Below are 21,851 nucleotides of genomic sequence, written 5' to 3'. Positions count from 1 at the left end.
TGGCCACAGCATTGCCGCGGCTCTTAACAAATTTTCTTCGACTCATTATATGCTCCCGCACAGGAAAATCTTTAGTAAAAGGCGAAAGATTTACACGTTGAATGCGCTGAAGCCAGAGTGGCTTCTGGCTTGTCCACTTACGACACTATACCGAACGTTTTGACTACAGTTTGTGGTTGGCCGTTTTAAACGTTTAACGACACACTGTGACTTGAACTACTTATTTAGACTCGTTCCGTTCATTATGATTTGCTTTCGTAAAGAGTGAAGGTCTGCGTGCTGCAAGCAGTCGTCTGGAGTATAAGCAACATAGGAATTCCACGGAATTCTTCAGATATTGCCTCAATCGTCTCTGTAAGAGCCGAAAGGGCGGGGTATTGGGTATAGTTTTCAACTAGCAATAACCGCGCCTAGGAAGTTCCTCATCAGCTACGGTATCGCCTCTGCGCAAAGCTGCAAGATCAAGGAGATTGATAAGAATATTCAGCAGGTAGATTCTCAAATTTGTGGAGCGATGGAAACGTAGATCGGTTCGGTTGGCTGATATAAAAGCGTTTTGAACAGGTAACACCTTGAAAGTCTTTGTGATGGCATCCACTCACAAATGTGATTCCAAATTTTGCAGTTGATGATCATAAGGTTTGGCCACAGCATTGCCGCGGCTCTTAACAAATTTTCTTCGACTCATTATATGCTCCCGCACACGGAAATCTTTAGTAAAAGGCGAAAGATTTACACGTTGAATGCGCTGAAGCCAGAGAGGCTTCTGGCTTGTCCACTTACGACACTATACCGAACGTTTTGACTACAGTTTGTGGTTGGCCGTTTTAAACGTTTAACGACACACTGTGACTTGAACTACTTATTTAGACTCGTTCCGTTCATTATGATTTGCTTTCGTCAAGAGTGAAGGTCTGCGTGCAGCAAGCAGTCGTCTGGAGTATAAGCAACATAGGAATTCCACGGAATTCTTCAGATATTGCCTCAATCGTCTCTGTAAGAGCCGAAAGGGCGGGGTATTGGGTATAGTTTTCAACTAGCAATAACCGCGCCTCGGAAGTTCCTCATCAGCTACGGTATCGCCTCTGCGCAAAGCTGCACGATCAAGGAGATTGATAAGAATATTCAGCAGGTAGATTCTCAAATTTGTGGAGCGATGGAAACGTAGATCGGTTCGGTTGGCTGATATAAAAGCGTTTTGAACAGGTAACACCTTGAAAGTCTTTGTGATGGCATCCACTCACAAATGTGATTCCAAATTTTGCAGTTGATGATCATAAGGTTTGGCCACAGCATTGCCGCGGCTCTGAACAAATTTTCTTCGACTCATTATATGCTCCGGCACACGGAAATCTTTAGTAAAAGGCGAAAGATTTACACGTTGAATGCGCTGAAGCCAGAGTGGCTTCTGGCTTGTCCACTTACGACACTATACCGAACGTTTTGACTACAGTTTGTGGTTGGCCGTTTTAAACGTTTAACAACACACTGTGACTTGAACAGTTGAACTACTTATTTAGACTCATTCCGTTCATTATGATTTGCTTTCGTAAAGAGTGAAGGTCTGCGTGCTGCAAGCAGACGTCTGGACCCTGGAGTATAAGCAACATAGGAATTCCACGGAATTCTTCAGATATTGCCTCAATCGTCTCTGTAAGAGCCGAAAGGGCGGGGTATTGGGTATAGTTTTCAACTAGCAATAACCGCGCCTCGGAAGTTCCTCATCAGCTACGGTATCGCCTCTGCGCAAAGCTGCACGATCAAGGAGATTGATAAGAATATTCAGCAGGTAGATTCTCAAATTTGTGGAGCGATGGAAACGTAGATCGGTTCGGTTGGCTGATATAAAAGCGTTTTGAACAGGTAACACCTTGAAAGTCTTTGTGATGGCATCCACTCACAAATGTGATTCCAAATTTTGCAGTTGATGATCATAAGGTTTGGCCACAGCATTGCCGCGGCTCTGAACAAATTTTCTTCGACTCATTATATGCTCCGGCACACGGAAATCTTTAGTAAAAGGCGAAAGATTTACACGTTGAATGCGCTGAAGCCAGAGTGGCTTCTGGCTTGTCCACTTACGACACTATACCGAACGTTTTGACTACAGTTTGTGGTTGGCCGTTTTAAACGTTTAACAACACACTGTGACTTGAACAGTTGAACTACTTATTTAGACTCATTCCGTTCATTATGATTTGCTTTCGTAAAGAGTGAATGTCTGCGTGCTGCAAGCAGACGTCTGGACCCTGGAGTATAAGCAACATAGGAATTCCACGGAATTCTTCAGATATTGCCTCAATCGTCTCTGTAAGAGCCGAAAGGGCGGGGTATTGGGTATAGTTTTCAACTAGCAATAACCGCGCCTCGGAAGTTCCTCATCAGCTACGGTATCGCCTCTGCGCAAAGCTGCACGATCAAGGAGATTGATAAGAATATTCAGCAGGTAGATTCTCAAATTTGTGGAGCGATGGAAACGTAGATCGGTTCGGTTGGCTGATATAAAAGCGTTTTGAACAGGTAACACCTTGAAAGTCTTTGTGATGGCATCCACTCACAAATGTGATTCCAAATTTTGCAGTTGATGATCATAAGGTTTGGCCACAGCATTGCCGCGGCTCTGAACAAATTTTCTTCGACTCATTATATGCTCCGGCACACGGAAATCTTTAGTAAAAGGCGAAAGATTTACACGTTGAATGCGCTGAAGCCAGAGTGGCTTCTGGCTTGTCCACTTACGACACTATACCGAACGTTTTGACTACAGTTTGTGGTTGGCCGTTTTAAACGTTTAACAACACACTGTGACTTGAACAGTTGAACTACTTATTTAGACTCATTCCGTTCATTATGATTTGCTTTCGTAAAGAGTGAATGTCTGCGTGCTGCAAGCAGACGTCTGGACCCTGGAGTATAAGCAACATAGGAATTCCACGGAATTCTTCAGATATTGCCTCAATCGTCTCTGTAAGAGCCGAAAGGGCGGGGTATTGGGTATAGTTTTCAACTAGCAATAACCGCGCCTCGGAAGTTCCTCATCAGCTACGGTATCGCCTCTGCGCAAAGCTGCACGATCAAGGAGATTGATAAGAATATTCAGCAGGTAGATTCTCAAATTTGTGGAGCGATGGAAACGTAGATCGGTTCGGTTGGCTGATATAAAAGCGTTTTTAACAGGTAACACCTTGAAAGTCTTTGTGATGGCATCCACTCACAAATGTGATTCCAAATTTTGCAGTTGATGATCATAAGGTTTGGCCACAGCATTGCCGCGGCTCTGAACAAATTTTCTTCGACTCATTATATGCTCCGGCACACGGAAATCTTTAGTAAAAGGCGAAAGATTTACACGTTGAGTGGCTTCTGGCTTGTCCACTTACGACACTATACCGAACGTTTTGACTACAGTTTGTGGTTGGCCGTTTTAAACGTTTAACAACACACTGTGACTTGAACAGTTGAACTACTTATTTAGACTCATTCCGTTCATTATGATTTGCTTTCGTAAAGAGTGAAGGTCTGCGTGCTGCAAGCAGACGTCTGGACCCTGGAGTATAAGCAACATAGGAATTCCACGGAATTCTTCAGATATTGCCTCAATCGTCTCTGTAAGAGCCGAAAGGGCGGGGTATTGGGTATAGTTTTCAACTAGCAATAACCGCGCCTCGGAAGTTCCTCATCAGCTACGGTATCGCCTCTGCGCAAAGCTGCACGATCAAGGAGATTGATAAGAATATTCAGCAGGTAGATTCTCAAATTTGTGGAGCGATGGAAACGTAGATCGGTTCGGTTGGCTGATATAAAAGCGTTTTGAACAGGTAACACCTTGAAAGTCTTTGTGATGGCATCCACTCACAAATGTGATTCCAAATTTTGCAGTTGATGATCATAAGGTTTGGCCACAGCATTGCCGCGGCTCTGAACAAATTTTCTTCGACTCATTATATGCTCCGGCACACGGAAATCTTTAGTAAAAGGCGAAAGATTTACACGTTGAATGCGCTGAAGCCAGAGTGGCTTCTGGCTTGTCCACTTACGACACTATACCGAACGTTTTGACTACAGTTTGTGGTTGGCCGTTTTAAACGTTTAACAACACACTGTGACTTGAACAGTTGAACTACTTATTTAGACTCATTCCGTTCATTATGATTTGCTTTCGTAAAGAGTGAAGGTCTGCGTGCTGCAAGCAGACGTCTGGACCCTGGAGTATAAGCAACATAGGAATTCCACGGAATTCTTCAGATATTGCCTCAATCGTCTCTGTAAGAGCCGAAAGGGCGGGGTATTGGGTATAGTTTTCAACTAGCAATAACCGCGCCTCGGAAGTTCCTCATCAGCTACGGTATCGCCTCTGCGCAAAGCTGCACGATCAAGGAGATTGATAAGAATATTCAGCAGGTAGATTCTCAAATTTGTGGAGCGATGGAAACGTAGATCGGTTCGGTTGGCTGATATAAAAGCGTTTTGAACAGGTAACACCTTGAAAGTCTTTGTGATGGCATCCACTCACAAATGTGATTCCAAATTTTGCAGTTGATGATCATAAGGTTTGGCCACAGCATTGCCGCGGCTCTGAACAAATTTTCTTCGACTCATTATATGCTCCGGCACACGGAAATCTTTAGTAAAAGGCGAAAGATTTACACGTTGAATGCGCTGAAGCCAGAGTGGCTTCTGGCTTGTCCACTTACGACACTATACCGAACGTTTTGACTACAGTTTGTGGTTGGCCGTTTTAAACGTTTAACAACACACTGTGACTTGAACAGTTGAACTACTTATTTAGACTCATTCCGTTCATTATGATTTGCTTTCGTAAAGAGTGAAGGTCTGCGTGCTGCAAGCAGACGTCTGGACCCTGGAGTATAAGCAACATAGGAATTCCACGGAATTCTTCAGATATTGCCTCAATCGTCTCTGTAAGAGCCGAAAGGGCGGGGTATTGGGTATAGTTTTCAACTAGCAATAACCGCGCCTCGGAAGTTCCTCATCAGCTACGGTATCGCCTCTGCGCAAAGCTGCACGATCAAGGAGATTGATAAGAATATTCAGCAGGTAGATTCTCAAATTTGTGGAGCGATGGAAACGTAGATCGGTTCGGTTGGCTGATATAAAAGCGTTTTGAACAGGTAACACCTTGAAAGTCTTTGTGATGGCATCCACTCACAAATGTGATTCCAAATTTTGCAGTTGATGATCATAAGGTTTGGCCACAGCATTGCCGCGGCTCTGAACAAATTTTCTTCGACTCATTATATGCTCCGGCACACGGAAATCTTTAGTAAAAGGCGAAAGATTTACACGTTGAATGCGCTGAAGCCAGAGTGGCTTCTGGCTTGTCCACTTACGACACTATACCGAACGTTTTGACTACAGTTTGTGGTTGGCCGTTTTAAACGTTTAACAACACACTGTGACTTGAACAGTTGAACTACTTATTTAGACTCATTCCGTTCATTATGATTTGCTTTCGTAAAGAGTGAAGGTCTGCGTGCTGCAAGCAGACGTCTGGACCCTGGAGTATAAGCAACATAGGAATTCCACGGAATTCTTCAGATATTGCCTCAATCGTCTCTGTAAGAGCCGAAAGGGCGGGGTATTGGGTATAGTTTTCAACTAGCAATAACCGCGCCTCGGAAGTTCCTCATCAGCTACGGTATCGCCTCTGCGCAAAGCTGCACGATCAAGGAGATTGATAAGAATATTCAGCAGGTAGATTCTCAAATTTGTGGAGCGATGGAAACGTAGATCGGTTCGGTTGGCTGATATAAAAGCGTTTTGAACAGGTAACACCTTGAAAGTCTTTGTGATGGCATCCACTCACAAATGTGATTCCAAATTTTGCAGTTGATGATCATAAGGTTTGGCCACAGCATTGCCGCGGCTCTGAACAAATTTTCTTCGACTCATTATATGCTCCGGCACACGGAAATCTTTAGTAAAAGGCGAAAGATTTACACGTTGAATGCGCTGAAGCCAGAGTGGCTTCTGGCTTGTCCACTTACGACACTATACCGAACGTTTTGACTACAGTTTGTGGTTGGCCGTTTTAAACGTTTAACAACACACTGTGACTTGAACAGTTGAACTACTTATTTAGACTCATTCCGTTCATTATGATTTGCTTTCGTAAAGAGTGAAGGTCTGCGTGCTGCAAGCAGACGTCTGGACCCTGGAGTATAAGCAACATAGGAATTCCACGGAATTCTTCAGATATTGCCTCAATCGTCTCTGTAAGAGCCGAAAGGGCGGGGTATTGGGTATAGTTTTCAACTAGCAATAACCGCGCCTCGGAAGTTCCTCATCAGCTACGGTATCGCCTCTGCGCAAAGCTGCACGATCAAGGAGATTGATAAGAATATTCAGCAGGTAGATTCTCAAATTTGTGGAGCGATGGAAACGTAGATCGGTTCGGTTGGCTGATATAAAAGCGTTTTGAACAGGTAACACCTTGAAAGTCTTTGTGATGGCATCCACTCACAAATGTGATTCCAAATTTTGCAGTTGATGATCATAAGGTTTGGCCACAGCATTGCCGCGGCTCTGAACAAATTTTCTTCGACTCATTATATGCTCCGGCACACGGAAATCTTTAGTAAAAGGCGAAAGATTTACACGTTGAATGCGCTGAAGCCAGAGTGGCTTCTGGCTTGTCCACTTACGACACTATACCGAACGTTTTGACTACAGTTTGTGGTTGGCCGTTTTAAACGTTTAACAACACACTGTGACTTGAACAGTTGAACTACTTATTTAGACTCATTCCGTTCATTATGATTTGCTTTCGTAAAGAGTGAAGGTCTGCGTGCTGCAAGCAGACGTCTGGACCCTGGAGTATAAGCAACATAGGAATTCCACGGAATTCTTCAGATATTGCCTCAATCGTCTCTGTAAGAGCCGAAAGGGCGGGGTATTGGGTATAGTTTTCAACTAGCAATAACCGCGCCTCGGAAGTTCCTCATCAGCTACGGTATCGCCTCTGCGCAAAGCTGCACGATCAAGGAGATTGATAAGAATATTCAGCAGGTAGATTCTCAAATTTGTGGAGCGATGGAAACGTAGATCGGTTCGGTTGGCTGATATAAAAGCGTTTTGAACAGGTAACACCTTGAAAGTCTTTGTGATGGCATCCACTCACAAATGTGATTCCAAATTTTGCAGTTGATGATCATAAGGTTTGGCCACAGCATTGCCGCGGCTCTGAACAAATTTTCTTCGACTCATTATATGCTCCGGCACACGGAAATCTTTAGTAAAAGGCGAAAGATTTACACGTTGAATGCGCTGAAGCCAGAGTGGCTTCTGGCTTGTCCACTTACGACACTATACCGAACGTTTTGACTACAGTTTGTGGTTGGCCGTTTTAAACGTTTAACAACACACTGTGACTTGAACAGTTGAACTACTTATTTAGACTCATTCCGTTCATTATGATTTGCTTTCGTAAAGAGTGAAGGTCTGCGTGCTGCAAGCAGACGTCTGGACCCTGGAGTATAAGCAACATAGGAATTCCACGGAATTCTTCAGATATTGCCTCAATCGTCTCTGTAAGAGCCGAAAGGGCGGGGTATTGGGTATAGTTTTCAACTAGCAATAACCGCGCCTCGGAAGTTCCTCATCAGCTACGGTATCGCCTCTGCGCAAAGCTGCACGATCAAGGAGATTGATAAGAATATTCAGCAGGTAGATTCTCAAATTTGTGGAGCGATGGAAACGTAGATCGGTTCGGTTGGCTGATATAAAAGCGTTTTGAACAGGTAACACCTTGAAAGTCTTTGTGATGGCATCCACTCACAAATGTGATTCCAAATTTTGCAGTTGATGATCATAAGGTTTGGCCACAGCATTGCCGCGGCTCTGAACAAATTTTCTTCGACTCATTATATGCTCCGGCACACGGAAATCTTTAGTAAAAGGCGAAAGATTTACACGTTGAATGCGCTGAAGCCAGAGTGGCTTCTGGCTTGTCCACTTACGACACTATACCGAACGTTTTGACTACAGTTTGTGGTTGGCCGTTTTAAACGTTTAACAACACACTGTGACTTGAACAGTTGAACTACTTATTTAGACTCATTCCGTTCATTATGATTTGCTTTCGTAAAGAGTGAAGGTCTGCGTGCTGCAAGCAGACGTCTGGACCCTGGAGTATAAGCAACATAGGAATTCCACGGAATTCTTCAGATATTGCCTCAATCGTCTCTGTAAGAGCCGAAAGGGCGGGGTATTGGGTATAGTTTTCAACTAGCAATAACCGCGCCTCGGAAGTTCCTCATCAGCTACGGTATCGCCTCTGCGCAAAGCTGCACGATCAAGGAGATTGATAAGAATATTCAGCAGGTAGATTCTCAAATTTGTGGAGCGATGGAAACGTAGATCGGTTCGGTTGGCTGATATAAAAGCGTTTTGAACAGGTAACACCTTGAAAGTCTTTGTGATGGCATCCACTCACAAATGCGATTCCAAATTTTGCAGTTGATGATCATAAGGTTTGGCCACAGCATTGCCGCGGCTCTGAACAAATTTTCTTCGACTCATTATATGCTCCGGCACACGGAAATCTTTAGTAAAAGGCGAAAGATTTACACGTTGAATGCGCTGAAGCCAGAGTGGCTTCTGGCTTGTCCACTTACGACACTATACCGAACGTTTTGACTACAGTTTGTGGTTGGCCGTTTTAAACGTTTAACAACACACTGTGACTTGAACAGTTGAACTACTTATTTAGACTCATTCCGTTCATTATGATTTGCTTTCGTAAAGAGTGAAGGTCTGCGTGCTGCAAGCAGACGTCTGGACCCTGGAGTATAAGCAACATAGGAATTCCACGGAATTCTTCAGATATTGCCTCAATCGTCTCTGTAAGAGCCGAAAGGGCGGGGTATTGGGTATAGTTTTCAACTAGCAATAACCGCGCCTCGGAAGTTCCTCATCAGCTACGGTATCGCCTCTGCGCAAAGCTGCACGATCAAGGAGATTGATAAGAATATTCAGCAGGTAGATTCTCAAATTTGTGGAGCGATGGAAACGTAGATCGGTTCGGTTGGCTGATATAAAAGCGTTTTGAACAGGTAACACCTTGAAAGTCTTTGTGATGGCATCCACTCACAAATGTGATTCCAAATTTTGCAGTTGATGATCATAAGGTTTGGCCACAGCATTGCCGCGGCTCTGAACAAATTTTCTTCGACTCATTATATGCTCCCGCACACGGAAATCTTTAGTAAAAGGCGATATTTTATTGCGGAAAAACAAACACAAAAGGAGAAAATATGTACAAGGCAAACTTTTCCATAATCTACTTGCAAAATACTTCAATTGAACATGTCGGTGTTGGTAATTGATTTAAACAAATGACAATAACAATAACACAGATCTCGAAATCTTAGTGATAACACATTCGTAAATTGTAAGCAAGTACGATAAAGGTTGTACATCGCAATTAACAATTACAACAAAGTATATCTAGAATTTACAAAAGTTCTAATTCATAAAACAGTTTGATAAGGACGTCCAAGCAACGGGACTAGCGTGGTCATTTGTCATCAAAAGCTATGGTAGGGGTGGCGTGAAAAACTTTTGCATTGCAGCACACAGTTTTTCAATCTGCTGTTTATAGGGGCCTTCATTTCGCCGGTCCCATGTGCGTCTTGCATAGACGGTCCTCTTAATAGATCGGATAATTTCGTCAGGGTTAAAAGTTTGGCTTTCAAACAAAATCGCGTTCCTATGTTTCCAAATTTTTTGTTTTACCACTGTTAACCAATAGGTTAACATGTCTGCGGACTCGAAATCTGGGCCACCTATTCCGTCAAAGTTGGTTATTGTGGTTGGATCGAACTTAATATCGTCCCTACCAGTTAAGATTTGCGCAACGCCGGAAGCACATTCCCAAATAGTGTTTATTTTTTTACATTTTACTATCGTGTGCAGCACCGAGTCGGGGCCGTTGGCGCAAAAACGACATGCTGTTTCCGTGTAGGGGACAAAGTTGGTCATATCACCTCGAGTAGGTAAATCATTCCATATTACTCTGTAGTTGAAAGTTTTTTGGGCGTTGGAGAGAATTGCGTTGTGTACTCTGGGCCATGTCGACCGCTCTGGTGGAGTCAAATACAACTGCGGGGCACTTTCGCGTATGATACGCTGGTATATTTTTTTAACCTTTCCGCTTACGATCTCTTTCAGTGAGATACGGTGCTTTCTGATTATTTCGAGCATATGCTCATAATAAATCGATGGGGAGGTGGCATGCGGTATACGATTGTCAATCTGGATGGCGAGGAGGTTGGACAGTTGGTGACCGATTTGGTGTTCTATCGTGCGGTTTTCCAACGACAGAACCTTGTTTTCTATTTTGTCTCTGCAAAATGGGGTCAAAGGTTTTAAATAAAACAAATCCGCATACACGGGAATATTAATTATGTCATAACCGCCGTAATCTCTGGGTCTTTGAAGAACTTCGATGTCTGCGAACGTATTATTACTCGTCAAAATGTACCTTTCAATTGTCCTGTTTATGGTCTCGGCTGTCTTGGTCGTTATGGGCTGGCTGAAGGCGTTGTATGAAATTAAAGGGAGTAATTTACTTCGAACCAATATGCACTTGGCATCAAAGGTGGAATGTACTTTTTTAAGGCGGGTCGCTTCTTTTTTGAGGTTTTCTAACGGTCGTGACCAACTTATCGTAGGGTCGTAAGTTCCTATTGCTGTTCCTAATAATTGGAGTTGAGAGTTTGTCCACTGTATTGGCGGCAGTTGCGTCGTGGTATTTGGTTTGATTTCTGGGGTAAGGCCTTTGGATTTTGAGATATTGATTTTTAGGCCAGAGGCTTCGCTGAAATCATCCAGTAGTTTAAAAGTCTTTTCGGCGGAGTACGCATCTTTGAGGGTGAAGGTGGTGTCGTCTGCATACGCGACGCATTTTGTACAATACTTTGGGGTGGGACCCAAACCGTCTATTTCGACCGAGCTATTAATTGCGCATATTAGCGGTTCCACTGCCAATATGAAAAGGTATAAACTTAGCGGGTCTCCTTGTCTGACTCCTTTTTTTAAATGAAAAGGTTCAGATAAAAAACCGTTGTTGATTATCCTGGATTTCGCGTCAGAATACAAGTTTTTAACGGCAAGTAGGAAGCGAGAAGGAAAATGCATTCGTTCAAGCACCTTAAAGAGCCATGCGTGGTTGATTGAATCGAAGGCTTTTAAGAAGTCAATCGATATGAACAAATGGTTTTGGCCTTCATTTCTACTTTTTTCATACAGATCGCGAATCTTGATGATGGCGTCGTGGATCGATTTTTGGGGTTTTGCAAATTGGTTCTGGTGCGTAATATTGTTTAGTTTGCCTTTTAAACGGTTAGTTAAAATTTTCGTGTAAAGTTTCAGATCGCAATTCAATAGCGATATTGGGCGGTAATTGCTGAGGTCATTCGTAGGCCCTTTCTTATGGATTAAAGTTATAACCCCTTCTTTGTTTGCATTAGTCGTACTTGCGTCCCTAAACCACGTTTTGATTATTTCAAGCAAGCCACCACCTATGATGTCCCAACATTGGACGTAAAACTCAATGCTGAGACCATCTGGGCCAGGTGTTTTGCCTTTTTTCATTTGTGTTAGTGCGGTGAATATTTCTTGGTCGCTAATTTCAGCGTCTAACGTCTCTCTTTCATAGGGCGATAAATGGGCCTTTAAATGTTTCAAGAAAAACCGTTGTTTCTTTTCAGATGTTACTTCTTTCGAGTAAAGTTTGTTGTAAAATTTACGGGTTTCTTTCAATATCGATGGGGACGAGATGTGCTTTACACCTTCCGAGTCGGTTACTTCGGTGATTCGGGTTGACTTCCTATCTTGCATGAATCTTTGAAAAAATTGTTTGGTCGGAGTATCCAAGTTTCTTTGCAAACTTTTACGCAATTTCTTATCAGCGGCTTTTCGTTGGAAATCAGCCAGTGATATTTTGGCGGCTAGGTAATCGTCGTAATTACATTTTGCTTGGGATAATCGTTCACAAACTAATTTATAATCGTTTTCAAGGCGAGTTTCTTCTTCCCTAGTTTCTTGCGCGATTTCTCTCGTGATTTCGATTATCAGGTCTTTAATCCTGTTTTTAATTTCCACCCACCATGCGGATAAATCTGGAATGAGTAAGGGGTGTAGGGTACGCCAGAGGGGCCATCTTTCTTCAAGCGTTTTGCGAAATTTGACGTTTTGAAAGACGTTTACATTATTTTTCCAGACTCCGCGGCCTCTTTTTTCTAGGGCGAAAGAAACGCAATTTGCTAGTAACATTTTGTGATCGGATAGAGGGTTTTCCATCGTTTGCAGACCGTCAACTTTTATTTGTTGGGATACATAAAAACGATCAATTCTAGATTTTGATAAACCGCTTTGCCATGTAAAATCTACATCACCATTTTTGGTTTGGTCATAGGGATCGTTGAGATCAAAAGCTTGGGTGAAGTTTTGGAGCTCTATTTTCGTTCTAGTACTTCGCTTTTTGTGGGGAGGGAAGCGATCTCGCTCTGGATCGTCGACAATGTTGAAGTCGCCCCCTATTATTAAAGGGACATTGGGGTTGACATAACCATAAAGCTTATGAAAAAATTCATTATTTTTCACGTAGTGTCCTACTTGAACGTTTGGGGCATATACGTTGATGATCTGTATTATTTTATTCGCTATTTGGATATTTGCGGCAATAACTCTTCCTTCGGCGTCTCTCCTAGTTTGTGCAAACGTGATTGCTGGGTGGTTTATCAATATCGCCGTGCTAGCATTGGCGTGTTTTTTCCTATTGGCTGCGTTAAATATGGAAGGGCCAACATCCCATTCGTTAGACCAGTTATTTACGTCCTTCGGATTGCATTTTGTTTCTTGTAAGAGGATTATTTGCGCTGCAAGTTTCTTGAGCGTTTCAAACAAGGCTTTCCTTTTAGATGCGTCGTTTAAACCTTGGCAATTAAAACTGATAATTTTTAAAAAGGTTGTCATTACAAGGATTGGTTAAACTGGGTGTTATCAATGAGCGTTGGGGGAAATACACCTGCATTTCATTCTTCAAGTGTTTCTTGCTTAAAGCTCTGACAGAATCTAGCGACCTTATCAGCAGGCTCAAATAGTTACTTATCTCGAGTTTGATGCATGTTTTACTGTCGACAAGGGTTTTTGTGCGCTTACGCGTGGGCATGGACCGATAAGCGATAAGGCTTGCACCTGTTTGTGTCGAATAGCCACGTGGGTCCAAAGCTTTTGTAAAAAACGAAAAACGGCTTTGACAAAAAAAAATCAATCTAACATAGGAAATCTTCGTGTAAACGTAACTAAGAATTAAAACCAAAATCATAGTATTGCAATAGATATTTTCAATGTGTTGGAGATACATAAATAGGTTTAATATTATATACATGAAGTGGCGTTCAGTTCGTGAGCATCTGGTACATATCTAAAATCACATGAGTCGCACATACCTTGTTTGAGTCTATTTGAGGATTTTATGTTTTCCTCCAAACATCGGCATTTAAAGTGAACCATAGGACAACAGTTGCAATACACCAACTGTTTGTTTCTTGGTGTGGGCACAATTTCGCCACAGCTGCATTTAATATTTGATAAGTCATTTACCTTGAAAACGTCCGTTTCATCAGCTTCTAACATTTCGCTGTCGGTCGATTCTCCTTTCGGGCGCTGACCGGGTGGTATTGCGGTCGACAGTGTTGAGTCCTCACTTCGTTCTCGTTTGTCGGGTCTTTTTTGTCCTCCACTAGATGGGCATTTGTCGGTCCCAAGGGTGTCTTTGGGAATGTCATCTAAGGAGTCTTCTTCGTCGCTGAATTCGACGATCGATCCGTCGAAATGATCTATGAGTTGGCCTTTTGATGTTCCCATTTTGGGTGGTTTTGTCTTGGCAAAGGGTGTTGAATGGCGGTTGTTCAGAGCACCCGAGTTGTTTGGCAGTTCTGGAAAATCTTCTTTTGAAGGTGAGTATCTTTCTGGAGATGTTCTTTTCATTTGCCTAAACGCCACCCCACCGAAAGTGCGGCGTGTCTCGCCAACTGCCTTCCACGACTCATTTACGACGTCTTGGTTTTTAACCTTGTTTGGAAAATCCTTAACGAAATGTCCGGTTTCATCGCAATAATGGCATGTTTTTTCCTGACCTTCATACTCCAACACGAACTTGTAATGGCCGAAATGGATGTAGGATGGTGGTTTTGCCTCCATCAGGTCTTTCTTCAAAACTTTGAAGATTCTTCTGCCGTCTCTCATGCCCTTAAACCTATCTCGGCCATGGACTGCCGATATGACCAAACCGATTCTCTTTAATGCTTCCACGATGCTTTCTTGTGGAAAGTGAATTGGCACCCATCCAACGCTTAAGTTGGTATGAGCATCACCTTGTGCGATAACATTCATTACCTCTTTGGCGTCTCTCAATTTTTCTGCAAGTTTGATGGCGGTTTCTTTAGTTATACAGGCAATTTCGACATTTCGGCCAGGTCTTTGTACGATTCCTTCTATGAACTGCAAAGGAATTTTGGTTTTGTCTAGCAGGGTGTAAATATCGGCTCTTCGTAAAGGGTCTTTTAGCTTTATAGAAACTTCCCTATCACGGTTGTAATTTGTGGGTACTTCAAACCGCCATTGCTTGTTTACTCTATCTGCATAAGTCTTCATCTTTTCAAAAGTAGCCTGTGTCTCCATGACTATTCTGTAAAAAGGCGTAGGCTGCCTTTTGCTTAGCCAGCAAGCTGGTTTTGCTTCTGTCTTCCCGGTAGAACTTTAGACTGACTGGTTTTCTTCGGAAGGAGTGACTCAATAATACTGATTTGAGCGATCTTTAGTAAAAGGCGAAAGATTTACACGTTGAATGCGCTGAAGCCAGAGTGGCTTCTGGCTTGTCCACTTACGACACTATACCGAACGTTTTGACTACAGTTTGTGGTTGGCCGTTTTAAACGTTTAACAACACACTGTGACTTGAACAGTTGAACTACTTATTTAGACTCATTCCGTTCATTATGATTTGCTTTCGTAAAGAGTGAAGGTCTGCGTGCTGCAAGCAGACGTCTGGACCCTGGAGTATAAGCAACATAGGAATTCCACGGAATTCTTCAGATATTGCCTCAATCGTCTCTGTAAGAGCCGAAAGGGCGGGGTATTGGGTATAGTTTTCAACTAGCAATAACCGCGCCTCGGAAGTTCCTCATCAGCTACGGTATCGCCTCTGCGCAAAGCTGCACGATCAAGGAGATTGATAAGAATATTCAGCAGGTAGATTCTCAAATTTGTGGAGCGATGGAAACGTAGATCGGTTCGGTTGGCTGATATAAAAGCGTTTTGAACAGGTAACACCTTGAAAGTCTTTGTGATGGCATCCACTCACAAATGTGATTCCAAATTTTGCAGTTGATGATCATAAGGTTTGGCCACAGCATTGCCGCGGCTCTGAACAAATTTTCTTCGACTCATTATATGCTCCGGCACACGGAAATCTTTAGTAAAAGGCGAAAGATTTACACGTTGAATGCGCTGAAGCCAGAGTGGCTTCTGGCTTGTCCACTTACGACACTATACCGAACGTTTTGACTACAGTTTGTGGTTGGCCGTTTTAAACGTTTAACAACACACTGTGACTTGAACAGTTGAACTACTTATTTAGACTCATTCCGTTCATTATGATTTGCTTTCGTAAAGAGTGAAGGTCTGCGTGCTGCAAGCAGACGTCTGGACCCTGGAGTATAAGCAACATAGGAATTCCACGGAATTCTTCAGATATTGCCTCAATCGTCTCTGTAAGAGCCGAAAGGGCGGGGTATTGGGTATAGTTTTCAACTAGCAATAACCGCGCCTCGGAAGTTCCTCATCAGCTACGGTATCGCCTCTGCGCAAAGCTGCACGATCAAGGAGATTGATAAGAATATTCAGCAGGTAGATTCTCAAATTTGTGGAGCGATGGAAACGTAGATCGGTTCGGTTGGCTGATATAAAAGCGTTTTGAACAGGTAACACCTTGAAAGTCTTTGTGATGGCATCCACTCACAAATGTGATTCCAAATTTTGCAGTTGATGATCATAAGGTTTGGCCACAGCATTGCCGCGGCTCTGAACAAATTTTCTTCGACTCATTATATGCTCCGGCACACGGAAATCTTTAGTAAAAGGCGAAAGATTTACACGTTGAATGCGCTGAAGCCAGAGTGGCTTCTGGCTTGTCCACTTACGACACTATACCGAACGTTTTGACTACAGTTTGTGGTTGGCCGTTTTAAACGTTTAACAACACACTGTGACTTGAACAGTTGAACTACTTATTTAGACTCATTCCGTTCATTATGATTTGCTTTCGTAAAGAGTGAAGGTCTGCGTGCTGCAAGCAGACGTCTGGACCCTGGAGTATAAGCAACATAGGAATTCCACGGAATTCTTCAGATATTGCCTCAATCGTCTCTGTAAGAGCCGAAAGGGCGGGGTATTGGGTATAGTTTTCAACTAGCAATAACCGCGCCTCGGAAGTTCCTCATCAGCTACGGTATCGCCTCTGCGCAAAGCTGCACGATCAAGGAGATTGATAAGAATATTCAGCAGGTAGATTCTCAAATTTGTGGAGCGATGGAAACGTAGATCGGTTCGGTTGGCTGATATAAAAGCGTTTTGAACAGGTAACACCTTGAAAGTCTTTGTGATGGCATCCACTCACAAATGTGATTCCAAATTTTGCAGTTGATGATCATAAGGTTTGGCCACAGCATTGCCGCGGCTCTGAACAAATTTTCTTCGACTCATTATATGCTCCGGCACACGGAAATCTTTAGTAAAAGGCGAAAGATTTACACGTTGAATGCGCTGAAGCCAGAGTGGCTTCTGGCTTGTCCACTTACGACACTATACCGAACGTTTTGACTACAGTTTGTGGTTGGCCGTTTTAAACGTTTAACAACACACTGTGACTTGAACAGTTGAACTACTTATTTAGACTCATTCCGTTCATTATGATTTGCTTTCGTAAAGAGTGAAGGTCTGCGTGCTGCAAGCAGACGTCTGGACCCTGGAGTATAAGCAACATAGGAATTCCACGGAATTCTTCAGATATTGCCTCAATCGTCTCTGTAAGAGCCGAAAGGGCGGGGTATTGGGTATAGTTTTCAACTAGCAATAACCGCGCCTCGGAAGTTCCTCATCAGCTACGGTATCGCCTCTGCGCAAAGCTGCACGATCAAGGAGATTGATAAGAATATTCAGCAGGTAGATTCTCAAATTTGTGGAGCGATGGAAACGTAGATCGGTTCGGTTGGCTGATATAAAAGCGTTTTGAACAGGTAACACCTTGAAAGTCTTTGTGATGGCATCCACTCACAAATGTGATTCCAAATTTTGCAGTTGATGATCATAAGGTTTGGCCACAGCATTGCCGCGGCTCTGAACAAATTTTCTTCGACTCATTATATGCTCCGGCACACGGAAATCTTTAGTAAAAGGCGAAAGATTTACACGTTGAATGCGCTGAAGCCAGAGTGGCTTCTGGCTTGTCCACTTACGACACTATACCGAACGTTTTGACTACAGTTTGTGGTTGGCCGTTTTAAACGTTTAACAACACACTGTGACTTGAACAGTTGAACTACTTATTTAGACTCATTCCGTTCATTATGATTTGCTTTCGTAAAGAGTGAAGGTCTGCGTGCTGCAAGCAGACGTCTGGACCCTGGAGTATAAGCAACATAGGAATTCCACGGAATTCTTCAGATATTGCCTCAATCGTCTCTGTAAGAGCCGAAAGGGCGGGGTATTGGGTATAGTTTTCAACTAGCAATAACCGCGCCTCGGAAGTTCCTCATCAGCTACGGTATCGCCTCTGCGCAAAGCTGCACGATCAAGGAGATTGATAAGAATATTCAGCAGGTAGATTCTCAAATTTGTGGAGCGATGGAAACGTAGATCGGTTCGGTTGGCTGATATAAAAGCGTTTTGAACAGGTAACACCTTGAAAGTCTTTGTGATGGCATCCACTCACAAATGTGATTCCAAATTTTGCAGTTGATGATCATAAGGTTTGGCCACAGCATTGCCGCGGCTCTGAACAAATTTTCTTCGACTCATTATATGCTCCGGCACACGGAAATCTTTAGTAAAAGGCGAAAGATTTACACGTTGAATGCGCTGAAGCCAGAGTGGCTTCTGGCTTGTCCACTTACGACACTATACCGAACGTTTTGACTACAGTTTGTGGTTGGCCGTTTTAAACGTTTAACAACACACTGTGACTTGAACAGTTGAACTACTTATTTAGACTCATTCCGTTCATTATGATTTGCTTTCGTAAAGAGTGAAGGTCTGCGTGCTGCAAGCAGACGTCTGGACCCTGGAGTATAAGCAACATAGGAATTCCACGGAATTCTTCAGATATTGCCTCAATCGTCTCTGTAAGAGCCGAAAGGGCGGGGTATTGGGTATAGTTTTCAACTAGCAATAACCGCGCCTCGGAAGTTCCTCATCAGCTACGGTATCGCCTCTGCGCAAAGCTGCACGATCAAGGAGATTGATAACAATATTCAGCAGGTAGATTCTCAAATTTGTGGAGCGATGGAAACGTAGATCGGTTCGGTTGGCTGATATAAAAGCGTTTTGAACAGGTAACACCTTGAAAGTCTTTGTGATGGCATCCACTCACAAATGTGATTCCAAATTTTGCAGTTGATGATCATAAGGTTTGGCCACAGCATTGCCGCGGCTCTGAACAAATTTTCTTCGACTCATTATATGCTCCGGCACACGGAAATCTTTAGTAAAAGGCGAAAGATTTACACGTTGAATGCGCTGAAGCCAGAGTGGCTTCTGGCTTGTCCACTTACGACACTATACCGAACGTTTTGACTACAGTTTGTGGTTGGCCGTTTTAAACGTTTAACAACACACTGCGACTTGAACAGTTGAACTACTTATTTAGACTCATTCCGTTCATTATGATTTGCTTTCGTAAAGAGTGAAGGTCTGCGTGCTGCAAGCAGACGTCTGGACCCTGGAGTATAAGCAACATAGGAATTCCACGGAATTCTTCAGATATTGCCTCAATCGTCTCTGTAAGAGCCGAAAGGGCGGGGTATTGGGTATAGTTTTCAACTAGCAATAACCGCGCCTCGGAAGTTCCTCATCAGCTACGGTATCGCCTCTGCGCAAAGCTGCACGATCAAGGAGATTGATAAGAATATTCAGCAGGTAGATTCTCAAATTTGTGGAGCGATGGAAACGTAGATCGGTTCGGTTGGCTGATATAAAAGCGTTTTGAACAGGTAACACCTTGAAAGTCTTTGTGATGGCATCCACTCACAAATGTGATTCCAAATTTTGCAGTTGATGATCATAAGGTTTGGCCACAGCATTGCCGCGGCTCTGAACAAATTTTCTTCGACTCATTATATGCTCCGGCACACGGAAATCTTTAGTAAAAGGCGAAAGATTTACACGTTGAATGCGCTGAAGCCAGAGTGGCTTCTGGCTTGTCCACTTACGACACTATACCGAACGTTTTGACTACAGTTTGTGGTTGGCCGTTTTAAACGTTTAACAACACACTGCGACTTGAACAGTTGAACTACTTATTTAGACTCATTCCGTTCATTATGATTTTCTTTCGTAAAGAGTGAAGGTCTGCGTGCTGCAAGCAGACGTCTGGACCCTGGAGTATAAGCAACATAGGAATTCCACGGAATTCTTCAGATATTGCCTCAATCGTCTCTGTAAGAGCCGAAAGGGCGGGGTATTGGGTATAGTTTTCAACTAGCAATAACCGCGCCTCGGAAGTTCCTCATCAGCTACGGTATCGCCTCTGCGCAAAGCTGCACGATCAAGGAGATTGATAAGAATATTCAGCAGGTAGATTCTCAAATTTGTGGAGCGATGGAAACGTAGATCGGTTCGGTTGGCTGATATAAAAGCGTTTTGAACAGGTAACACCTTGAAAGTCTTTGTGATGGCATCCACTCACAAATGTGATTCCAAATTTTGCAGTTGATGATCATAAGGTTTGGCCACAGCATTGCCGCGGCTCTGAACAAATTTTCTTCGACTCATTATATGCTCCGGCACACGGAAATCTTTAGTAAAAGGCGAAAGATTTACACGTTGAATGCGCTGAAGCCAGAGTGGCTTCTGGCTTGTCCACTTACGACACTATACCGAACGTTTTGACTACAGTTTGTGGTTGGCCGTTTTAAACGTTTAACAACACACTGTGACTTGAACAGTTGAACTACTTATTTAGACTCATTCCGTTCATTATGATTTGCTTTCGTAAAGAGTGAAGGTCTGCGTGCTGCAAGCAGACGTCTGGACCCTGGAGTATAAGCAACATAGGAATTCCACGGAATTCTTCAGATATTGCCTCAATCGTCTCTGTAAGAGCCGAAAGGGCGGGGTATTGGGTATAGTTTTCAACTAGCAATAACCGCGCCTCGGAAGTTCCTCATCAGCTACGGTATCGCCTCTGCGCAAAGCTGCACGATCAAGGAGATTGATAAGAATATTCAGCAGGTAGATTCTCAAATTTGTGGAGCGATGGAAACGTAGATCGGTTCGGTTGGCTGATATAAAAGCGTTTTGAACAGGTAACACCTTGAAAGTCTTTGTGATGGCATCCACTCACAAATGTGATTCCAAATTTTGCAGTTGATGATCATAAGGTTTGGCCACAGCATTGCCGCGGCTCTGAACAAATTTTCTTCGACTCATTATATGCTCCGGCACACGGAAATCTTTAGTAAAAGGCGAAAGATTTACACGTTGAATGCGCTGAAGCCAGAGTGGCTTCTGGCTTGTCCACTTACGACACTATACCGAACGTTTTGACTACAGTTTGTGGTTGGCCGTTTTAAACGTTTAACAACACACTGTGACTTGAACAGTTGAACTACTTATTTAGACTCATTCCGTTCATTATGATTTGCTTTCGTAAAGAGTGAAGGTCTGCGTGCTGCAAGCAGACGTCTGGACCCTGGAGTATAAGCAACATAGGAATTCCACGGAATTCTTCAGATATTGCCTCAATCGTCTCTGTAAGAGCCGAAAGGGCGGGGTATTGGGTATAGTTTTCAACTAGCAATAACCGCGCCTCGGAAGTTCCTCATCAGCTACGGTATCGCCTCTGCGCAAAGCTGCACGATCAAGGAGATTGATAAGAATATTCAGCAGGTAGATTCTCAAATTTGTGGAGCGATGGAAACGTAGATCGGTTCGGTTGGCTGATATAAAAGCGTTTTGAACAGGTAACACCTTGAAAGTCTTTGTGATGGCATCCACTCACAAATGTGATTCCAAATTTTGCAGTTGATGATCATAAGGTTTGGCCACAGCATTGCCGCGGCTCTGAACAAATGTTCTTCGACTCATTATATGCTCCGGCACACGGAAATCTTTAGTAAAAGGCGAAAGATTTACACGTTGAATGCGCTGAAGCCAGAGTGGCTTCTGGCTTGTCCACTTACGACACTATACCGAACGTTTTGACTACAGTTTGTGGTTGGCCGTTTTAAACGTTTAACAACACACTGTGACTTGAACAGTTGAACTACTTATTTAGACTCATTCCGTTCATTATGATTTGCTTTCGTAAAGAGTGAAGGTCTGCGTGCTGCAAGCAGACGTCTGGACCCTGGAGTATAAGCAACATAGGAATTCCACGGAATTCTTCAGATATTGCCTCAATCGTCTCTGTAAGAGCCGAAAGGGCGGGGTATTGGGTATAGTTTTCAACTAGCAATAACCGCGCCTCGGAAGTTCCTCATCAGCTACGGTATCGCCTCTGCGCAAAGCTGCACGATCAAGGAGATTGATAAGAATATTCAGCAGGT

The 21,851-nt window shown here is 43.2% G+C and overlaps 48 non-coding genes and 1 pseudogene across 48 annotated transcripts; all 49 read right to left on the bottom strand.

Annotated features, from left to right (window-relative positions):
• Position 1: 1 nt before the first annotated feature.
• On the bottom strand, positions 2-121 carry LOC143447854 (U5 spliceosomal RNA). The gene has a single exon (XR_013114395.1). It is a non-coding gene; the product is annotated as a U5 spliceosomal RNA (small nuclear RNA).
• A 194-nt stretch (positions 122-315) lies between these two features.
• Positions 316-455, bottom strand: LOC143447668 (U4 spliceosomal RNA). Its single transcript, XR_013114216.1, has one exon. It is a non-coding gene; the product is annotated as a U4 spliceosomal RNA (small nuclear RNA).
• A 188-nt stretch (positions 456-643) lies between these two features.
• On the bottom strand, positions 644-763 carry LOC143447832 (U5 spliceosomal RNA). The gene has a single exon (XR_013114376.1). It is a non-coding gene; the product is annotated as a U5 spliceosomal RNA (small nuclear RNA).
• Positions 764-957: 194 nt separating this feature from the next.
• On the bottom strand, positions 958-1,097 carry LOC143447637 (U4 spliceosomal RNA). Its single transcript, XR_013114186.1, has one exon. It is a non-coding gene; the product is annotated as a U4 spliceosomal RNA (small nuclear RNA).
• Positions 1,098-1,285: 188 nt separating this feature from the next.
• Positions 1,286-1,405, bottom strand: LOC143447824 (U5 spliceosomal RNA). The gene has a single exon (XR_013114369.1). It is a non-coding gene; the product is annotated as a U5 spliceosomal RNA (small nuclear RNA).
• A 209-nt stretch (positions 1,406-1,614) lies between these two features.
• LOC143447636 (U4 spliceosomal RNA) lies at positions 1,615-1,754 on the bottom strand. The gene has a single exon (XR_013114185.1). It is a non-coding gene; the product is annotated as a U4 spliceosomal RNA (small nuclear RNA).
• Positions 1,755-1,942: 188 nt separating this feature from the next.
• LOC143447823 (U5 spliceosomal RNA) lies at positions 1,943-2,062 on the bottom strand. The gene has a single exon (XR_013114368.1). It is a non-coding gene; the product is annotated as a U5 spliceosomal RNA (small nuclear RNA).
• A 209-nt stretch (positions 2,063-2,271) lies between these two features.
• Positions 2,272-2,411, bottom strand: LOC143447635 (U4 spliceosomal RNA). Its single transcript, XR_013114184.1, has one exon. It is a non-coding gene; the product is annotated as a U4 spliceosomal RNA (small nuclear RNA).
• Positions 2,412-2,599: 188 nt separating this feature from the next.
• LOC143447822 (U5 spliceosomal RNA) lies at positions 2,600-2,719 on the bottom strand. The gene has a single exon (XR_013114367.1). It is a non-coding gene; the product is annotated as a U5 spliceosomal RNA (small nuclear RNA).
• A 209-nt stretch (positions 2,720-2,928) lies between these two features.
• On the bottom strand, positions 2,929-3,068 carry LOC143447634 (U4 spliceosomal RNA). Its single transcript, XR_013114183.1, has one exon. It is a non-coding gene; the product is annotated as a U4 spliceosomal RNA (small nuclear RNA).
• A 188-nt stretch (positions 3,069-3,256) lies between these two features.
• Positions 3,257-3,404, bottom strand: LOC143447864 (U5 spliceosomal RNA; annotated as a pseudogene).
• Positions 3,405-3,569: 165 nt separating this feature from the next.
• LOC143447633 (U4 spliceosomal RNA) lies at positions 3,570-3,709 on the bottom strand. The gene has a single exon (XR_013114182.1). It is a non-coding gene; the product is annotated as a U4 spliceosomal RNA (small nuclear RNA).
• Positions 3,710-3,897: 188 nt separating this feature from the next.
• LOC143447821 (U5 spliceosomal RNA) lies at positions 3,898-4,017 on the bottom strand. The gene has a single exon (XR_013114366.1). It is a non-coding gene; the product is annotated as a U5 spliceosomal RNA (small nuclear RNA).
• A 209-nt stretch (positions 4,018-4,226) lies between these two features.
• Positions 4,227-4,366, bottom strand: LOC143447631 (U4 spliceosomal RNA). Its single transcript, XR_013114180.1, has one exon. It is a non-coding gene; the product is annotated as a U4 spliceosomal RNA (small nuclear RNA).
• A 188-nt stretch (positions 4,367-4,554) lies between these two features.
• On the bottom strand, positions 4,555-4,674 carry LOC143447820 (U5 spliceosomal RNA). The gene has a single exon (XR_013114365.1). It is a non-coding gene; the product is annotated as a U5 spliceosomal RNA (small nuclear RNA).
• A 209-nt stretch (positions 4,675-4,883) lies between these two features.
• Positions 4,884-5,023, bottom strand: LOC143447629 (U4 spliceosomal RNA). The gene has a single exon (XR_013114179.1). It is a non-coding gene; the product is annotated as a U4 spliceosomal RNA (small nuclear RNA).
• Positions 5,024-5,211: 188 nt separating this feature from the next.
• Positions 5,212-5,331, bottom strand: LOC143447819 (U5 spliceosomal RNA). Its single transcript, XR_013114364.1, has one exon. It is a non-coding gene; the product is annotated as a U5 spliceosomal RNA (small nuclear RNA).
• Positions 5,332-5,540: 209 nt separating this feature from the next.
• On the bottom strand, positions 5,541-5,680 carry LOC143447628 (U4 spliceosomal RNA). The gene has a single exon (XR_013114178.1). It is a non-coding gene; the product is annotated as a U4 spliceosomal RNA (small nuclear RNA).
• Positions 5,681-5,868: 188 nt separating this feature from the next.
• LOC143447818 (U5 spliceosomal RNA) lies at positions 5,869-5,988 on the bottom strand. Its single transcript, XR_013114363.1, has one exon. It is a non-coding gene; the product is annotated as a U5 spliceosomal RNA (small nuclear RNA).
• Positions 5,989-6,197: 209 nt separating this feature from the next.
• On the bottom strand, positions 6,198-6,337 carry LOC143447627 (U4 spliceosomal RNA). Its single transcript, XR_013114177.1, has one exon. It is a non-coding gene; the product is annotated as a U4 spliceosomal RNA (small nuclear RNA).
• Positions 6,338-6,525: 188 nt separating this feature from the next.
• LOC143447817 (U5 spliceosomal RNA) lies at positions 6,526-6,645 on the bottom strand. The gene has a single exon (XR_013114362.1). It is a non-coding gene; the product is annotated as a U5 spliceosomal RNA (small nuclear RNA).
• Positions 6,646-6,854: 209 nt separating this feature from the next.
• On the bottom strand, positions 6,855-6,994 carry LOC143447626 (U4 spliceosomal RNA). The gene has a single exon (XR_013114176.1). It is a non-coding gene; the product is annotated as a U4 spliceosomal RNA (small nuclear RNA).
• A 188-nt stretch (positions 6,995-7,182) lies between these two features.
• On the bottom strand, positions 7,183-7,302 carry LOC143447816 (U5 spliceosomal RNA). Its single transcript, XR_013114361.1, has one exon. It is a non-coding gene; the product is annotated as a U5 spliceosomal RNA (small nuclear RNA).
• A 209-nt stretch (positions 7,303-7,511) lies between these two features.
• On the bottom strand, positions 7,512-7,651 carry LOC143447625 (U4 spliceosomal RNA). Its single transcript, XR_013114175.1, has one exon. It is a non-coding gene; the product is annotated as a U4 spliceosomal RNA (small nuclear RNA).
• A 188-nt stretch (positions 7,652-7,839) lies between these two features.
• On the bottom strand, positions 7,840-7,959 carry LOC143447815 (U5 spliceosomal RNA). Its single transcript, XR_013114360.1, has one exon. It is a non-coding gene; the product is annotated as a U5 spliceosomal RNA (small nuclear RNA).
• Positions 7,960-8,168: 209 nt separating this feature from the next.
• On the bottom strand, positions 8,169-8,308 carry LOC143447624 (U4 spliceosomal RNA). Its single transcript, XR_013114174.1, has one exon. It is a non-coding gene; the product is annotated as a U4 spliceosomal RNA (small nuclear RNA).
• A 188-nt stretch (positions 8,309-8,496) lies between these two features.
• Positions 8,497-8,616, bottom strand: LOC143447813 (U5 spliceosomal RNA). Its single transcript, XR_013114358.1, has one exon. It is a non-coding gene; the product is annotated as a U5 spliceosomal RNA (small nuclear RNA).
• Positions 8,617-8,825: 209 nt separating this feature from the next.
• On the bottom strand, positions 8,826-8,965 carry LOC143447623 (U4 spliceosomal RNA). Its single transcript, XR_013114173.1, has one exon. It is a non-coding gene; the product is annotated as a U4 spliceosomal RNA (small nuclear RNA).
• A 6,139-nt stretch (positions 8,966-15,104) lies between these two features.
• On the bottom strand, positions 15,105-15,244 carry LOC143447622 (U4 spliceosomal RNA). The gene has a single exon (XR_013114172.1). It is a non-coding gene; the product is annotated as a U4 spliceosomal RNA (small nuclear RNA).
• A 188-nt stretch (positions 15,245-15,432) lies between these two features.
• On the bottom strand, positions 15,433-15,552 carry LOC143447812 (U5 spliceosomal RNA). Its single transcript, XR_013114357.1, has one exon. It is a non-coding gene; the product is annotated as a U5 spliceosomal RNA (small nuclear RNA).
• Positions 15,553-15,761: 209 nt separating this feature from the next.
• Positions 15,762-15,901, bottom strand: LOC143447621 (U4 spliceosomal RNA). The gene has a single exon (XR_013114171.1). It is a non-coding gene; the product is annotated as a U4 spliceosomal RNA (small nuclear RNA).
• A 188-nt stretch (positions 15,902-16,089) lies between these two features.
• Positions 16,090-16,209, bottom strand: LOC143447811 (U5 spliceosomal RNA). The gene has a single exon (XR_013114356.1). It is a non-coding gene; the product is annotated as a U5 spliceosomal RNA (small nuclear RNA).
• A 209-nt stretch (positions 16,210-16,418) lies between these two features.
• On the bottom strand, positions 16,419-16,558 carry LOC143447619 (U4 spliceosomal RNA). Its single transcript, XR_013114169.1, has one exon. It is a non-coding gene; the product is annotated as a U4 spliceosomal RNA (small nuclear RNA).
• A 188-nt stretch (positions 16,559-16,746) lies between these two features.
• Positions 16,747-16,866, bottom strand: LOC143447810 (U5 spliceosomal RNA). Its single transcript, XR_013114355.1, has one exon. It is a non-coding gene; the product is annotated as a U5 spliceosomal RNA (small nuclear RNA).
• Positions 16,867-17,075: 209 nt separating this feature from the next.
• Positions 17,076-17,215, bottom strand: LOC143447618 (U4 spliceosomal RNA). Its single transcript, XR_013114168.1, has one exon. It is a non-coding gene; the product is annotated as a U4 spliceosomal RNA (small nuclear RNA).
• Positions 17,216-17,403: 188 nt separating this feature from the next.
• Positions 17,404-17,523, bottom strand: LOC143447809 (U5 spliceosomal RNA). Its single transcript, XR_013114354.1, has one exon. It is a non-coding gene; the product is annotated as a U5 spliceosomal RNA (small nuclear RNA).
• Positions 17,524-17,732: 209 nt separating this feature from the next.
• On the bottom strand, positions 17,733-17,872 carry LOC143447617 (U4 spliceosomal RNA). Its single transcript, XR_013114167.1, has one exon. It is a non-coding gene; the product is annotated as a U4 spliceosomal RNA (small nuclear RNA).
• A 188-nt stretch (positions 17,873-18,060) lies between these two features.
• LOC143447808 (U5 spliceosomal RNA) lies at positions 18,061-18,180 on the bottom strand. Its single transcript, XR_013114353.1, has one exon. It is a non-coding gene; the product is annotated as a U5 spliceosomal RNA (small nuclear RNA).
• A 209-nt stretch (positions 18,181-18,389) lies between these two features.
• On the bottom strand, positions 18,390-18,529 carry LOC143447616 (U4 spliceosomal RNA). The gene has a single exon (XR_013114166.1). It is a non-coding gene; the product is annotated as a U4 spliceosomal RNA (small nuclear RNA).
• A 188-nt stretch (positions 18,530-18,717) lies between these two features.
• On the bottom strand, positions 18,718-18,837 carry LOC143447807 (U5 spliceosomal RNA). The gene has a single exon (XR_013114352.1). It is a non-coding gene; the product is annotated as a U5 spliceosomal RNA (small nuclear RNA).
• A 209-nt stretch (positions 18,838-19,046) lies between these two features.
• On the bottom strand, positions 19,047-19,186 carry LOC143447615 (U4 spliceosomal RNA). The gene has a single exon (XR_013114165.1). It is a non-coding gene; the product is annotated as a U4 spliceosomal RNA (small nuclear RNA).
• A 188-nt stretch (positions 19,187-19,374) lies between these two features.
• Positions 19,375-19,494, bottom strand: LOC143447806 (U5 spliceosomal RNA). The gene has a single exon (XR_013114351.1). It is a non-coding gene; the product is annotated as a U5 spliceosomal RNA (small nuclear RNA).
• Positions 19,495-19,703: 209 nt separating this feature from the next.
• On the bottom strand, positions 19,704-19,843 carry LOC143447614 (U4 spliceosomal RNA). Its single transcript, XR_013114164.1, has one exon. It is a non-coding gene; the product is annotated as a U4 spliceosomal RNA (small nuclear RNA).
• Positions 19,844-20,031: 188 nt separating this feature from the next.
• Positions 20,032-20,151, bottom strand: LOC143447805 (U5 spliceosomal RNA). Its single transcript, XR_013114350.1, has one exon. It is a non-coding gene; the product is annotated as a U5 spliceosomal RNA (small nuclear RNA).
• Positions 20,152-20,360: 209 nt separating this feature from the next.
• Positions 20,361-20,500, bottom strand: LOC143447613 (U4 spliceosomal RNA). Its single transcript, XR_013114163.1, has one exon. It is a non-coding gene; the product is annotated as a U4 spliceosomal RNA (small nuclear RNA).
• A 188-nt stretch (positions 20,501-20,688) lies between these two features.
• LOC143447804 (U5 spliceosomal RNA) lies at positions 20,689-20,808 on the bottom strand. The gene has a single exon (XR_013114349.1). It is a non-coding gene; the product is annotated as a U5 spliceosomal RNA (small nuclear RNA).
• Positions 20,809-21,017: 209 nt separating this feature from the next.
• LOC143447612 (U4 spliceosomal RNA) lies at positions 21,018-21,157 on the bottom strand. Its single transcript, XR_013114162.1, has one exon. It is a non-coding gene; the product is annotated as a U4 spliceosomal RNA (small nuclear RNA).
• A 188-nt stretch (positions 21,158-21,345) lies between these two features.
• LOC143447706 (U5 spliceosomal RNA) lies at positions 21,346-21,465 on the bottom strand. Its single transcript, XR_013114253.1, has one exon. It is a non-coding gene; the product is annotated as a U5 spliceosomal RNA (small nuclear RNA).
• Positions 21,466-21,674: 209 nt separating this feature from the next.
• Positions 21,675-21,814, bottom strand: LOC143447611 (U4 spliceosomal RNA). The gene has a single exon (XR_013114161.1). It is a non-coding gene; the product is annotated as a U4 spliceosomal RNA (small nuclear RNA).
• Positions 21,815-21,851: the final 37 nt, after the last annotated feature.

The sequence above is a fragment of the Clavelina lepadiformis genome, chromosome 2 (assembly GCF_947623445.1).
Source record: "Clavelina lepadiformis chromosome 2, kaClaLepa1.1, whole genome shotgun sequence".
In the NCBI taxonomy this organism is placed as follows: Eukaryota; Metazoa; Chordata; class Ascidiacea; order Aplousobranchia; family Clavelinidae; genus Clavelina; species Clavelina lepadiformis.
The sequence above is the reverse complement of the archived record's forward strand: the minus strand, read 5'-3'. Positions and strand labels throughout refer to the sequence as shown.